The sequence below is a fragment of the Miscanthus floridulus genome, chromosome 1 (genome assembly GCF_019320115.1).
Source record: "Miscanthus floridulus cultivar M001 chromosome 1, ASM1932011v1, whole genome shotgun sequence".
NCBI classification, from domain to species: Eukaryota; Viridiplantae; Streptophyta; class Magnoliopsida; order Poales; family Poaceae; genus Miscanthus; species Miscanthus floridulus.
The window spans coordinates 7130552-7144703 of record NC_089580.1 but is presented as its reverse complement, the minus strand read 5'-3'; positions in this window follow the sequence as shown (position 1 = coordinate 7144703).

Genomic DNA, 14152 nt, shown 5'->3' with positions numbered 1-14152 from the left:
GGAACCCTTTCTGACCGGACGCACAGACGCAGCGTCCGGTCACTCCTTCAACAGCAGTTCACCTCCTGTGAACTGACCGGACGCTGGACAGCAGCGTCCGGTGCAGCGTCCGGTGCACCTTTTCCAGCAATTCTTCAACATACCTTCGCGCTACCTGTTCCCAATCAAGTCCCAACTTGAATAAGATCCAAATAAACACCAATTGGGACTGATGTGAGTGACCTCTCTCAAACCCTCATATTTTTCAAAATATTTTGCCTTAGGCTATAATTCTTTTTAAGGAAATCGGCAACAAGAGGGCAAATGGAACAAAATGACAAAACAACATTCATGCATATGTAATACTTGTAAGTAAATCTAGTTGCTTGTCAAGTTTGATCCAAGGTTAAGCTTCTTCACACGCTTTTCGGCGGTTATCTTAACCATGTTAGACAAGCCCTATATGCATTGCCCCAAATTAAACATGTTGTATTTTACAATGAATGCAAGGGACAACACAAGCTCAATTTTTTGTGAAGTTACTAAAATCAAGTACATTGAGCTCGTTCCGCAATCTACAAAATGTAGCTTCATCTAGCGGTTTAGTGAAGATATCCGCTAATTGATCTTCGGATCTTACACCTTCTAGTGATATATCATTTTTAGCTACATGATCTCTTAGAAAGTGATGGCGGATATCTATATGCTTGGTGCGAGAGTGTTGAACCGGATTATTTGCAAGTTTTACCGCACTTTCATTGTCACACAAAAGAGGTACTTTCTCTAGAACTACACCATAGTCTAGTAAAGTTTGTTTCATGTATAATATTTGTGCACAACAAGCACCCGCGGCAATGTATTCCGCTTCGGCGGTGGACAAAGCCACACTATTTTGTTTCTTGGAGGACCAAGACACAAGTGATCTACCAAGCAAATGGCACCCTCCGGATGTGCTCTTTCTATCAACTTTGCATCCGGCATAGTCCGAATCGGAATAGCCAATTAATTCAAATAAAGCTCCTTTGGGATACCAAAGGCCAATGCTTGGTGTGTGCTTAAGATACCTAAGGATTCTTTTTACGGCAATTAAATGTGTTTCCTTAGGACAAGCTTGAAATCTAGCACACATACACACACTAAACATGATGTCGGGCCTAGATGCGGTTAAATATAACAAGCTACCAATCATAGAACGGTAGAGAGTTTGATCAACCGAGTTACCTCCCTCATCTAGGTCGAGATGTCCATTTGTAGGCATTGGGGTCTTGATTGGCTTACATTCATCCATCTTGAATCTCTTGAGAAGATCTTTTGTGTATTTCTCTTGAGAGATGAAGATGCCTTCTTTCATTTGCTTGACTTGAAAACCAAGAAAGAATGTAAGCTCACCAATCATTGACATCTCGAACTCCTTAGACATCAATTCACCAAATTCTTTGCATGAGTCTTCATTTGATGATCCAAAGATGATATCATCAACATATACTTGACAAATGAAGATATGCCCATCAAGCTTCTTGGTGAATAGTGTGGTGTCGACCTTCCCAATGGTGAAGCCTTTCTCAATAAGGAAATCCCGAAGGCGCTCATACCAAGCTCTTGGGGCTTGCTTAAGCCCATATAGTGCCTTGGACAACCTATAAACATGATTAGGATATCTAGGGTCTTCAAACCCGGGAGGTTGATCAACATAGACTAGTTCATTAATAAAGCCATTTAAGAATGCACTTTTTACATCCATTTGATATAGTTTCATTTCATGATGTGATGCATATGCAAGGAGGATACGGATGGCTTCTAATCTTGCAAACCGGTGCAAAGGTTTCTCCAAAATCTAAACCTTCAACTTGAGAGAACCCCTTTGCAACTAGTCTTGCCTTGTTCCTCACAACAACACCTTGATCATCTTGCTTGTTGCGGAACACCCACTTTGTTCCAATGACTCTTGCATCTTTTGGTCGCTCTTCAAGATTCCAAACTTCATTGCGAGTGAAGTTGTTCAACTCTTCATGCATGGCATTGATCCAATCCGGATCTTTAAGAGCATCTTCTACCTTGGTAGGCTCATAGCAAGAGACAAAAGAGTGATGAGCAACAAATGAAGTAAGTTTTTGAGATCTAGTCATCACCCCCTTTGTTGGACTCCCTATGATGAGATCTTGTGGATGATCTTGTAGGAGAGGTGTATTTCTTCTATTGACCACTTGAGGAGGAGGTTGTGGAGCATCAACATCTTGTGCTTGTACCACCATTTGCTCATGGGAGATATGAGTATCTTCATTTTCTACTCTCCCAACTTTTTCACCATCTTGTGGTACATTTGATGAAGAGGGTTGATTAATGACTTGTACATCATCTTCATCATCTTTTGGCTTGATGTCTCCCACCGGAATATTCTTCATAGCCTCCCTCAATGGTTCATCACCTACATCATCAAGATTCTCATGTGCTCCTTGGGAGCCGTTAGATTCATCAAATTCCACATCATATGTTTCTTCAACCAAGCCGGTGGCATGATTAAATACTCTATATGCTTTGGACTTCAATGAGTAACCAACAAGAAAACCTATATCACAACGCCTTTGAAACTTCCCTAGGTGTTGCCGCTTCTTGTAGATGTAGCACTTGCAACCAAACACCCTAAAGAAGGAGACGTCCGGCTTCTTCCCATTGAGCAACTCATATGGTGTCTTGACAAGGAACTTTTGAAGAAATAGGCGGTTGGATGCATAACATGCGGTGTTGATTGCTTCCGCCCATAGAGCTTCGGGAGTGTTGTACTCATCTAGCATTGTTCTTGCAAGAGTGATCAAAGTCCGGTTCTTCCTCTCAACTACACCATTTTGTTGAGGAGTATAGGTTGCGGAGACTTCATGTTTGATTCCAACTTCATCACAATAAGCTTCTATGTTTGTGTTGTCAAACTCTTTGCCATTGTCACTTCTTATCTTCTTGAGCTTCACTTCAAATTCATTTTGAGCTCTCTTGGCAAACTTCTTGAAACAAGATGCAACTTCGGATTTGTCATGAAGGAAGAACACCCATGTATATCTTGAATAGTCATCCACAATCACAAGACAATAGAGATTTCCTCCCAAACTCTTGTATGTTGTTGGTCCAAATAAATCCATGTGTAGGAGTTCTAGCACTCTTGTGGTTGACATGAAAGCTTTGGTTGGATGAGTGTTTGCAACTTGCTTGCCGGCTTGACATGCACTACAAAGCTTGTCCTTCTCAAACTTCACATCCTTCAACCCTCTCACCAAATCATTCTTCATAAGCTTCTTGAGTGAGCTCATCCCAACATGAGCAAGTCTTCTATGCCATAGCCACCCAAGTGTTGTTTTGGTGAATAGGCAAGTCTTCAAGTTTGCATCTTCGGAGGTGAAGTCAACTAGATATAAGTTGTTGTATCTAAATCCATTGAATATCACTTGATTGTCATCTACCTTAGATACAACCACCTCCTTCTCGGTGAACAAGCATTGGAAGCCAAGATCACACAATTGTCCAACGGATAGCAAGTTGAAACTCAATGAAGCAACATAGAGCACATTGGAGATGGAATGATCATTTGATATTGCCACTTTGCCCAATCCTTTGACCTTGCCCTTTGAATTATCTCCAAATGTTATTTTCTCTTGTCCATCTACCTCTTCATCTAGTGAGGTGAACATACGTGGATCACCGGTCATATGTTGAGTGCAACCACTATCAATAACCCAATGACTTCCACCGGTCTTGTAGTTCACCTACACACAAGAGATTCAAGCTTTAGGAATCCAAGCTTGTTGAGGGCCCTTCACCTTCTCAACAAGTGACTTAGCCACCCAAATTTTCTTAGGTCTACTCTTGTTGGGGGGACCTAAGAACATGACTTTCATCTTTCCACTTGAATCTTTTCTAAGCATGTAGTGAGCATTGAAAGCAAAGGGTCTAGCATGCTTGGGCAAGGGTTGTGGTGGTGGAGTTTGACACTCATGAGCAAAGTGGCCTTCTTGTCCACACTCAAAACATCTCTTTGGCTTTGGCTTTGGCTTTGATTGTTGGTGTTGAGCTTGAGCCTTTTTCTTCTCTACACTTGCCATATATCCAATGCCACTTCTATCCATCTTCATGACGGTATTCATGAGTAGCTCACTTTGGAGATGCTTGCCTCTAGCAAACTTGCTCAATCCCACTTTGAGATGCTCTTTCTCCATCTTGAGCTTCTTGTTCTCTTCCTTGAGAATATCATTGTTCTTCTCCTCCTTGAGTTTCTTGATTTCTTCTTTTAGCTTCTCATTCTCAAGGATCACCTCTTTGTCATGATCAAGAGTTTCTAGCACAATGGTGTTGTGACTTTTCATTTCTTCAAGATCTTTCATGAGCTTCTCATTGTCACTCTTGAGCTTGACAAACTCATCATAGTTATTGCACTCAACCACTTGCTTGCCCTTGCTACTAGATCCATGCTCAATGCTCTCATCAATTAAATCATCACATGAGGTAGCTATATCAATCTTAACAACATGGTTAGTAGCATCATGTGGCTCATTTGGTAAGAATTCTTGTGCAATAATAAGAGTATCATAATTGATCTTTAGAGTTGTATATTCATCTTTTAGCTTATTGTGACTAGTGATAAGCTCATTGTGCACCCACTCAAGTTTATCATTTTTATCTTTAAGCTCTTTCTTAGAAGATTTGAGCTCCTTGAGTTTGGATGATATAGAATCATTTGTTTCTTTGAGCTCATCATTAGCCTTTTCTAATGTATCACACTTAGCTAAGAGTGAATCATTTTTAGCATCAAGTTTTTCATTTGTAGCCCTACTTTTTCTAATGATCTTAGTATATTTTCTTAGTATTTTGACAAGATCATCATATGTAGGTGAGTCATCATCATCGCTATCACTATCATCATCACTAGCATGTTCATCATCACTACTATCATCACTCTTAGTTACCTTGCGTTCACCTTTGGCCATAAGGCATAGGTGTGTAGAGGATGATGGCGATGGTGGCGGTGAAGATGCAATATCAATAGCAATGGCGGCCACCTTTTCATCGTCACTATCATCATCGGATGATCCACTTGATGAATCAATGTCCGTGAGCCAATCACCGACAATGTAGGCCTTGCCACTCTTCTTCTTCTTGTAGAAGTCCCTCTTTTTGCCATCTCTCTTCTTGTATGGCTTGTTCTTCTTCTTTTCATCTTCATCACTTGAATCATCTTTCTTGCCCTTGTTCTTGAACTTGTCTTTCTTGGGCTTTGTGCATTGATGAGCTAGATGGCCAAGCTCGCCACAATTGTAGCAATCCATCTCGGAGATTGGCTTTCTTCTTGAGCTTGTGAAGAACTTCTTCTTCTTGCCATCAAACTTGATGCCACTCTTATTTAGCCTTTTTAGCATCTTGGTGGTCTTCTTCACCATGAGGGCAAGGCTTTCTTCATCATCTTCATCACTTGAGCTCTCATACTCAAGTTTTGCTTTGCCCTTGTCTTGGCTAGCTTTGAATGCTAAGTCCTTCTCTTTCTTCTTTGTAGAGGATGAGCCATCTTGTGGTGTGATGTGCATGTACATCTCATGAGCATTGATCTTTCCCAAGATTTGTGTCGGTGTAGCGGCGGAAAGATCACCTTGATGTAGCACGGTCACAATGTGCCCATATTTGTCAATGGGGAGGACACTCAAGATTCTTCTCACAACGTCGGATGGTGACATTTGAGTAAGTCCAAGCCCATTGACTTCCTCTACAAGAACATTTAATCGAGAATACATCTCATTAGCACTTTCTTTGGGAAACATCTCAAAAGAATTTAGCTTTTTAATCACAAGATGATAGCGTTCCTCACGCTCACTCTTGGTTCCCTCATGGAGCGCACAAACGTCCGACCATAGAGCATGGGCGTCTTTGTGGTTCCTTACACGATTGAACACCTCTTTGCAAAGGCCTCTAAAAATGGTGTTGCGAGCCTTTGCATTCCATTTTTCATAATTTACTTCATCGCCTTGAAGTTGTGCGGCATTCCTAGGTGCGGGGAACCCTTGAGAGGCGGCTCTAAGAATTCCAACATCTAGAGCTTCTAAGTATGCCTCCATGCGGATTTTCCAATATGGAAAATCATCTCCCTCAAAGATAGGAGGAGGTCCATCCCCGTGAGACATCTTGCTCTAAGCGATTAAGCTTAAAAACGTGAGCACGAGGCTCCGATACCAATTGAAAGGATCAAGATGCCCAAGAGGGGGGGTGAATTGGGCTAATTCGAAATTCTCTTGCAATAAACAAATCCTACGGATAGCCCAATTAACCCCTTGTGCCTAGAAAAGTGTTTCTATCAAACTAAAGCACAACGAACACACCACCTATGTTCCAACCTTACTCAAGCAAGCAATTCTATGGATGTAAAACAAGTATTGAATTGCTCAAAGTAAATACTCAAAGTAAATAGGGAGAGAAAGGAACGCGGCGATGTTTTGCCGAGGTATCGAAGAGTCGCCACTCTCCACTAGTCCTCGTTGGAGCACCCGCGCAAGGATGTAGCTCCCCCTTGATCCGCGCAAGGATCAAGTGCTCTCTATGGGTTGATTCTTCGACACTCCGTCGCGGCGAATCACCCAAAGCCGCTCACAACTTGAGTTGGGTCACCCACAAGCTCCGCCGGGTGAACACCAAACTCCCAATCACCACCAAGCCGTCTAGGTGATGGCGATCACCAAGAGTAACAAGCACGAACTCTCACTTGACCACGCGAAGCCTAATGAGAAGATGGATGCACACTTTGCTACTCTTGATTTGCTAGTGAGGCTACTCTCTTGGATTCTTAAATCACAAACACCTCACTAGGACCTTGCTCTTCTTGGCACTCACAAACGTGTTTCTCAGCTGTTGGAATGAGCAAAAGTTGCTCCACTCACGAGTGGAGCTTCTATTTATAAGGCAGCCTGAAAAACAAACCGTTATGAGCTTCTGCGGGACGACCGGACGCTCCGATCGTGATGACCGGACGCTCCGGTCAGTTCATCCCGCGAACCAGCATTCAAGTGATGACCGGACGCTGACAGGGTCCGGTCAGTACCGACCGGACGCGTCCGGTCGCTCTTGGGTGCTTACTGTAAACGACCGGACGCTGGATACTCAGGGTCCGGTCACATTGACCGGACGCGTCCGGTCACTCTTTTCCAAGTCTGGACCCTTACTGGAGTCGACCGGACGCTAGCCCTCAGCGTCCGGTCACACGACCTTCCAGCGTCCGGTCACAACAGACTTAACCACCTCAGTCAAACGAACTGACCGGACCCTGCGGCCAGCGTCCGGTCGCACTGGAGCCAGCGTCCGGTCAGTGTTTGACCCTCCATTCACTTCTAACTTTCGAACATATGTGAATGAAGTTTGCTCCAAAGGATCTTAGGCATTCATAGGAGCTACCTAGAGCTAGTTTTAACACGTGTGCACCACACCTAACTCACTAGACTCAACTAGGTCAAGCTACCCGTTCATACCCCCCTTTATAGTACGGCCAAAGGAAAAACAAAGTCCTAAACTACTCTAAATGTCTCTCCAACTCCAATCGACACTTAGAACTAGTTATCCTTAACCTTGTCGTCCATCCTTTGAAAACCGAAACGATTTCCATCGTAGGGGCATGACAACCTCGATTGCCCAATCGATCTCCATTACCATGACCTAACTTAGTTTCCTCTGCAAAACACACGTTAGTCATAGTAATCTTGTATTGACATTAATCACCGAAATCCAACTAGGGGCCTAGATGCTTTCAACATGTTAGTCATAGTAATCTCGTATTGTCATTAATTACCAAAACCCAACTAGGGGCCTAGATGCTTTCAATCTCCCCCTTTTTGGTGATTGATGATAATACAACCTCAAGTATGTGTAAGAGATGAGGTTTTCAACATGCTTGGTTCATATAAGCTTTTGACAATAAGTGCAAAGGAGTTAGACATGCTTATATGACCCAAGCTAATATGGTGTACTCAATAGATATGAAATAAGCATGAGTACAAGAAATAAAGCTCATTTGAATCAGAGTAAAATGTGGAAGCAAAGCAAATGAGCATAATGAAGTGACATGACATATATATAGATCAAAGTAGAGAGCACACATGTCACATATCACATAAGTATCACATTCAATTGTATGTAGTTTAATGCATGAAAGTAAACGTGAATGCATAATAATGTATCACACATGAAAAGCCAAAAGTAATAAATCATAAGCTCCCCCTAGATATAGCGCTCCCCCTAGATCTTACATACTCGATCCATCTCCTCCTTTGGCGTCAAGCACCAAAACCTAAGGGTCAGTCGGTGGGGCAGGAGCAAACGAGTCGGGCGCTGAGGTGTGGTGAGCGATCTAAAACAATGTAGCATCATCCTCTGATCTGGAGTTCTGAGCTGTCTGACCCTCTATCGTTGGAAGTGAAGCTAAAGCGGTCTAGGTCTGCTCTAGGACTAGTGTGGCCAGTGACTCAGCAGGTATCACTGTAGCAGGTGGCTCAGATGATGCAACAGATGATGGGAGCGTCTCTATAGTCCCAGCAACTGGAGCGACTATGGAAGATACAGGGACTCGCAACTCTAGCGGTGTAGGCTGCCCTGTAAGCTCGCTGAAAGTAGCACCGAGGCTCCTAGAAACTGGGGTGTCAGTAACAAGCACCGAGGAACTCTGAGCCGGTGTGAAGCCCATAACAATAGGCGTGAAGTGAGGACCCTGGGCTGTCACTAGCGAAGCAAACCACTGGGACACCTGCTCTATAGGTGAAGCAAACTGTGTAGTTGGTTGCCCCTGACTCTGAAGCCCATTGGGCTGTATAGCTGGAGTCACTGAAGTGGTGGTAGGCTGGCCGAGCTGAGGTGTAGACGGTGGTAGAGCAACCCCTATAGCAATGACAACATGCTGCATAAACCCAAGTAACTGCTACTGCATTAGGAGCTGTTGCTGCTACATGGCTTGTTGCTACTACTGTATGGCCTGTTGCTATCTCTAGAACTAATCATGTCTGGCTTGAACATGTGCTAGTGCAGCTACGGTCTCCTAGGCCTGGCGTGCCTAATCCTGCCTCATCCACTCAAGAATGGCTAGAAGAGCGTGGTCTATCTGCGGTGCCTATGGAGCTGAGCTAGAGCCACTGGCCTCTTTGTCATGTGGTCGAGGAGGCATATGAGGAATAGCATGATAATCATCATCTAAGCTGTCACTAGGGTCGCTCCCGATCACACTCTCCTGCTGAGCATCTAGCTCCTCCTCCTCTATCGCTGCAACACCCCTGATAATCTCATCCTGCTGGGCTACAATCTCTAGCACCTCTGGGCAATGGCTCAGCTGACTAGGTGTGCTTGCACTGCTGTGACAGAGCATCTGAGTCATGTTGTATGGAGGAAACTCAGTAGTGGCACCAGTATACTCTACCATCGTCTTAGGAGACTTCACTGTAACTGCCTTGTGAATCAGGAATGTGATCCAGTGAGCATAGGGCAACTGTCGATGACCTCTGAACCCCTCTACAAGAGTGTCCTCCATCTCTAAAAGAATGACATCCTAGATATCAAATACTATCTGTTGTACTAGAGAGTTCACCAACCATAACTGAATGCGAGTCAGTCGCGATATCCCATCCTCAGGAGCAGGGTCCTCCTCAAGATAGCATCAAGAAGCTGAGCTATAGGAGTAAGGTCTCTAGGTGTCCTGCTCGACCCCTCGTCGAATGGCTCTATGAAGCAAGGTTGGACCAGATCTGTAGGAGGCACAAGACCGCCGTGAGGGCATCTAGGAGGCTCTATCTAACCGTAGCAAACCTCATGAAGGCGAATGGGTGACTCTGGAATCTTGAGGATCTCTCTAACCCTTGAGCTCTACAGCCTATAGTCACGGCCTCTGAATACAAAGTGTAAGAACCTGTGCCCCGAGTCAATCCAAAGTGAAGAGTAGAACTCACGAATCCAAAGTTGAGTAACTAGGGGCGGACCCTGTGGTCTGGGAGGCGAACGAGAACCTCTCCTCTGTGTCTTAGGCCTTGATGTCACTTGAGCACGAGTACGACTAGAGCATCATAACTATGGCTAAGGTGCCTACTCTGTCTCCTTGGTCTGCTCTGCCTGCTCAGTCTGCTCAGCCTCCTGAGTATCCTCTGACTGCACTAGTGGCTATGTCTACTGCTATGACTCCCCCTAAGGCTAACTCTCCTCTAGAGCGACACACTATCCTCCAAGCATGACAGTCCTAGTTGGACTACCATGAAGGCTCTCAACCCTCTCGATGGCAGCCCTCTGAGCTGGTGAAAGTTGATCTGCAATATGGACACCACTTCAAGCCCCTCCTCTCTCTGCATGCTCTGTGGCGGCTGCCACTGCTGCTGCTCTCTTAGTATCAGCATTTGCAAACTTTTGCTTCTTCGTCGTATTCTTCTTCACCTTGCCTTTCACCTCAGCAGACAGGCAAGGCGGAGGCCTCGAATCCTCAGCATCAGGACCACCTCCGACATTCTTGACACATGCCATTGCTGGAGCTGAAATGAAATGCTGCCACAGACAAGAATCAACTGTCACTGACACTCACGAGGCTTGGCCTCGATCCGTACTCACGGGCTTGGCCCCGAGTTAACTGACAACTACCAAAGCAACCTCAAAAACACTGACTCGCTGCACGATAGAATAGATTGGATATATGAATAATTACAATATACATCTAGAGATACGAAACCCTAAGAAGCAAGTAATAGATATGAAATTAGAGGTGATGGCTTCCTACCTAACAAAATCAGATGACCTAGCGACGAATCAGCAGAGGAACAGATCACGGTGCGGGTGGTTGCGGGATTAGGTCAAGGCATGGCGCGTTTATATGGTGGCCCCCACGTGACGGATAAGGAAAGGAGAAAGTGTTCTGGATCCACACGTTTTCTACTGACCAGACGCTCCAGTGGCAATGACCAGATGCTGCCACCCAGAGTCCGGTTGACTACAGAGAGGTCCAAATCCCCTCAAGTCGTGACCAAACACGTCCAATTACCCTTGATCGGACGTAGCCTGAGTCCGGTCGATCCTGACAACTCCTTCGCTTGACCGGACGCAGGACCACTGTCTAACCAGACGCAGGAAGAACACTGTTTTAGTGTTCGGTCACTCCTTTGCGCTTCTGTTCACCTCCGATGAACTGACCGGATGTTGGAATCCAGAGTCTGGTGCAACGTCCGGTCGCCCTTTTTCAGCAAATCTTCAATGTTCCTTCGCACTGCCTGTTCCCAATCAAGTCCCAACTTTAATAAGACCTAAATAAACACCAATTGGGACTGATGTGAGTGACCTCTCTCAAACCCTCAAAATTTTTAAAATATTTTGCCTTAGGCTATACTTCTTTTTAAGAAAATAGGCAATAAAAGGGTAATTGAAAGGAAACGACAGATCAACACACATGCATATGCAATGCAATACTTGAAATTAATTCTAGTTGCTTATCAAGTTTGATCCAAGGTTAAGCTTCGTCATACGCTTTTCGGCGGTTATCTTAACCATGTTAGACAAGCCCTAAATGCATTACCAAGAGGTAAACATGTTGTATACTACAATGCAATGCTAGGGACAACATAAGCTCATTTTCTAGTGAAGTTGCTAAAATCAAGCACATTGAGCTCATTCCTCAACCGACAAAATATAGCCTCATCTAGCAGTTTAGTGAAGATATCCGTCAATTGATCCTCGGTCCTTACACCTTCTAGTGAAATATCATTCTTAGCAACATGATCTCTAAGAAAGTGATGGCGGATATCTATGTGCTTGGTGCGAGAGAGTTGAACCGGATTATTAGCAAGCTTTACCGCACTCTCATTATTACACAAAAGTGGTACCTTTTCTAGAACTACACCATAGTCTAGCAAAGTTTGCTTCATGTAAAGTATTTGTGCACAACAAGCACCCGTGGCTATGTATTCCGCTTCGGCAGTGGACAAAGCCACACTATTTTGCTTCTTGGAGGACCAAGACACAAGTGATCTACCAAGCAAATGGCACCCTCCGGATGTGCTCTTCCTATCAACTTTGCAACCGGCATAATCTGAATCGGAATAGCTAACTAATTGAAATCTAGCTCCTTTGGGATACCAAAGACCAATGCTTAGTGTGTGCTTAAGGTACCTAAGGATTCTTTTAACGGCTACCAAATAAGCTTCCTTAGGATTAACTTGAAATCTAGCACACATATACACACTAAACATGATATCGGGCCTAGATGCGGTTAAATATAACAAGCTACCAATCATAGAGCGGTAGAGAGTTTGATCAACCGTTTTACCTCCCTCATCTAGGTTGAGATATCCATTAGATGGCATTGGTGTCTTGATTGGCTTACATTCATCCATATTGAACCTCTTGAGAAGATCTTTGGTATACTTTTCTTGAGAGATGAAAATCCCTTCTCTCATTTGCTTGACTTGAAAACCAAGAAAGAATGTAAGCTCTTCAATCATTGACATCTCGAACTCCTTCGACATCAATTCACCAAACTCTTTGCAATAATCTTCATTTGATGATCCAAAGATGATATCATCAATATGTACTTGACAAATGAAGATTTCTCCATCAAACTTCTTGGTGAATAGTGTGGTGTCGACCTTCCCAATGGTGAAGCCTTTCTCAATGAGGAAATCCTAAAGGCGTTCATACCAAGCTCTTGGGGCTTGCTTATGCCCATATAGCGCCTTGGACAACCTATAAACATGATTAGAATATCTAGAGTCTTCAAACCCGGGAGGTTGATCAACACAGACTAGTTCATTTATGAAGCCATTTAAAATGCACTTTTAACATCTATTTGATATAATTTCATTTCATGATGCGATGCATATGCAAGGAGGATATGAATGGCTTCAAGTCTTGCAACCGGTGCAAAGGTCTCTCTAAAATCCAACCCTTCAACTTGAGAGAACCCCTTTGCAACTAGTCTTGCCTTATTCCTCACAACAACGCCTTGATCATCTTGCTTGTTGCGGAACACCCACTTTGTTCCAATGACTCTTGCACCTTGTGGTCGCTTTTCAAGAGTCCAAACTTCATTGCGAGTGAAGTTGTTCCACTCTTCATGCATGACATTTATCCATTCCAAATCTTGAAGAGCTTCTTCTACATTCTTAGGTTCAACACAAGAGACAAAAGAGTGATGTTCAATAAATGAAGCAAGTTTTTGAGAGTGAGTCATTACACCCTTTGAAGGACTCCCTATGATGAGATCTTGTGGATGAGCTTGTAGTAGAGGTGAATTTCTTCTATCAACCACTTGAGGGGGAGGTTGTGGAGCATCAACATCTTGAGCTTGTGCCACTATTTGATCATGGGAGACATGAGTATCTTCATTTTCTACTCTCCCATCTTTATCACCATCTTGTGGCACATTTGATGAAGAAGGTGGATCAATCACTTTCACATCATCTTCATCATCTTTAGGCTTGATGTCTCCAACCAGAATGTTCTTCATAGCTTCCCTCAATGGTTCATCACCTACATCATCAAGATTCTCATGTGCTCCTTGGAAGCCATTAGATTCATCAAATTCCACATCATATGTTTCTTCAACCAAGCCAGTGGCATGATTAAATACTCTATATGCTTTGGAATTTGATGAGTAACCAACAAGAAAGCTAATATCACAACGTCTTTGAAACTTCCCTAGGGGTTGCCACTTCTTGTAGATGTAGCACTTGCAACCAAACACCCAGAAGAATGAGACATCTGACTTCTTCCCATTGAGCAACTCATAAGATGTCTTACCAAGAAACCTTTGAAGGAATAGGCGGTTGGATGCATAACATGCGGTGTTGATAGCTTCCGCCCATAGAGCTTCGGGTGTGTTGTACTCATCAAGCATTGTTCTTGCAAGTGTGATAAGTGTCCGGTTCTTTCTCTCAACTACACCATTTTGTTGAGGAGTATATGTTGCGGAGACCTCATGCTTGATCCCAACTTCATCACAATAAGCTTCAATGTTTGTGTTGTCAAACTCTTTTCCATCATCACTTCTTATCTTCTTAAGCTTCACTTCAAACTCATTTTGTGCTCTCTTGGCAAACTTCTTGAAACATGATGCAACTTCGGTCTTGTCATGAAGGAAGAAAACCCATATATATCTAGAGTAGTCATCAACAATCACAAGACAATAAAGATTTCGTCCCAA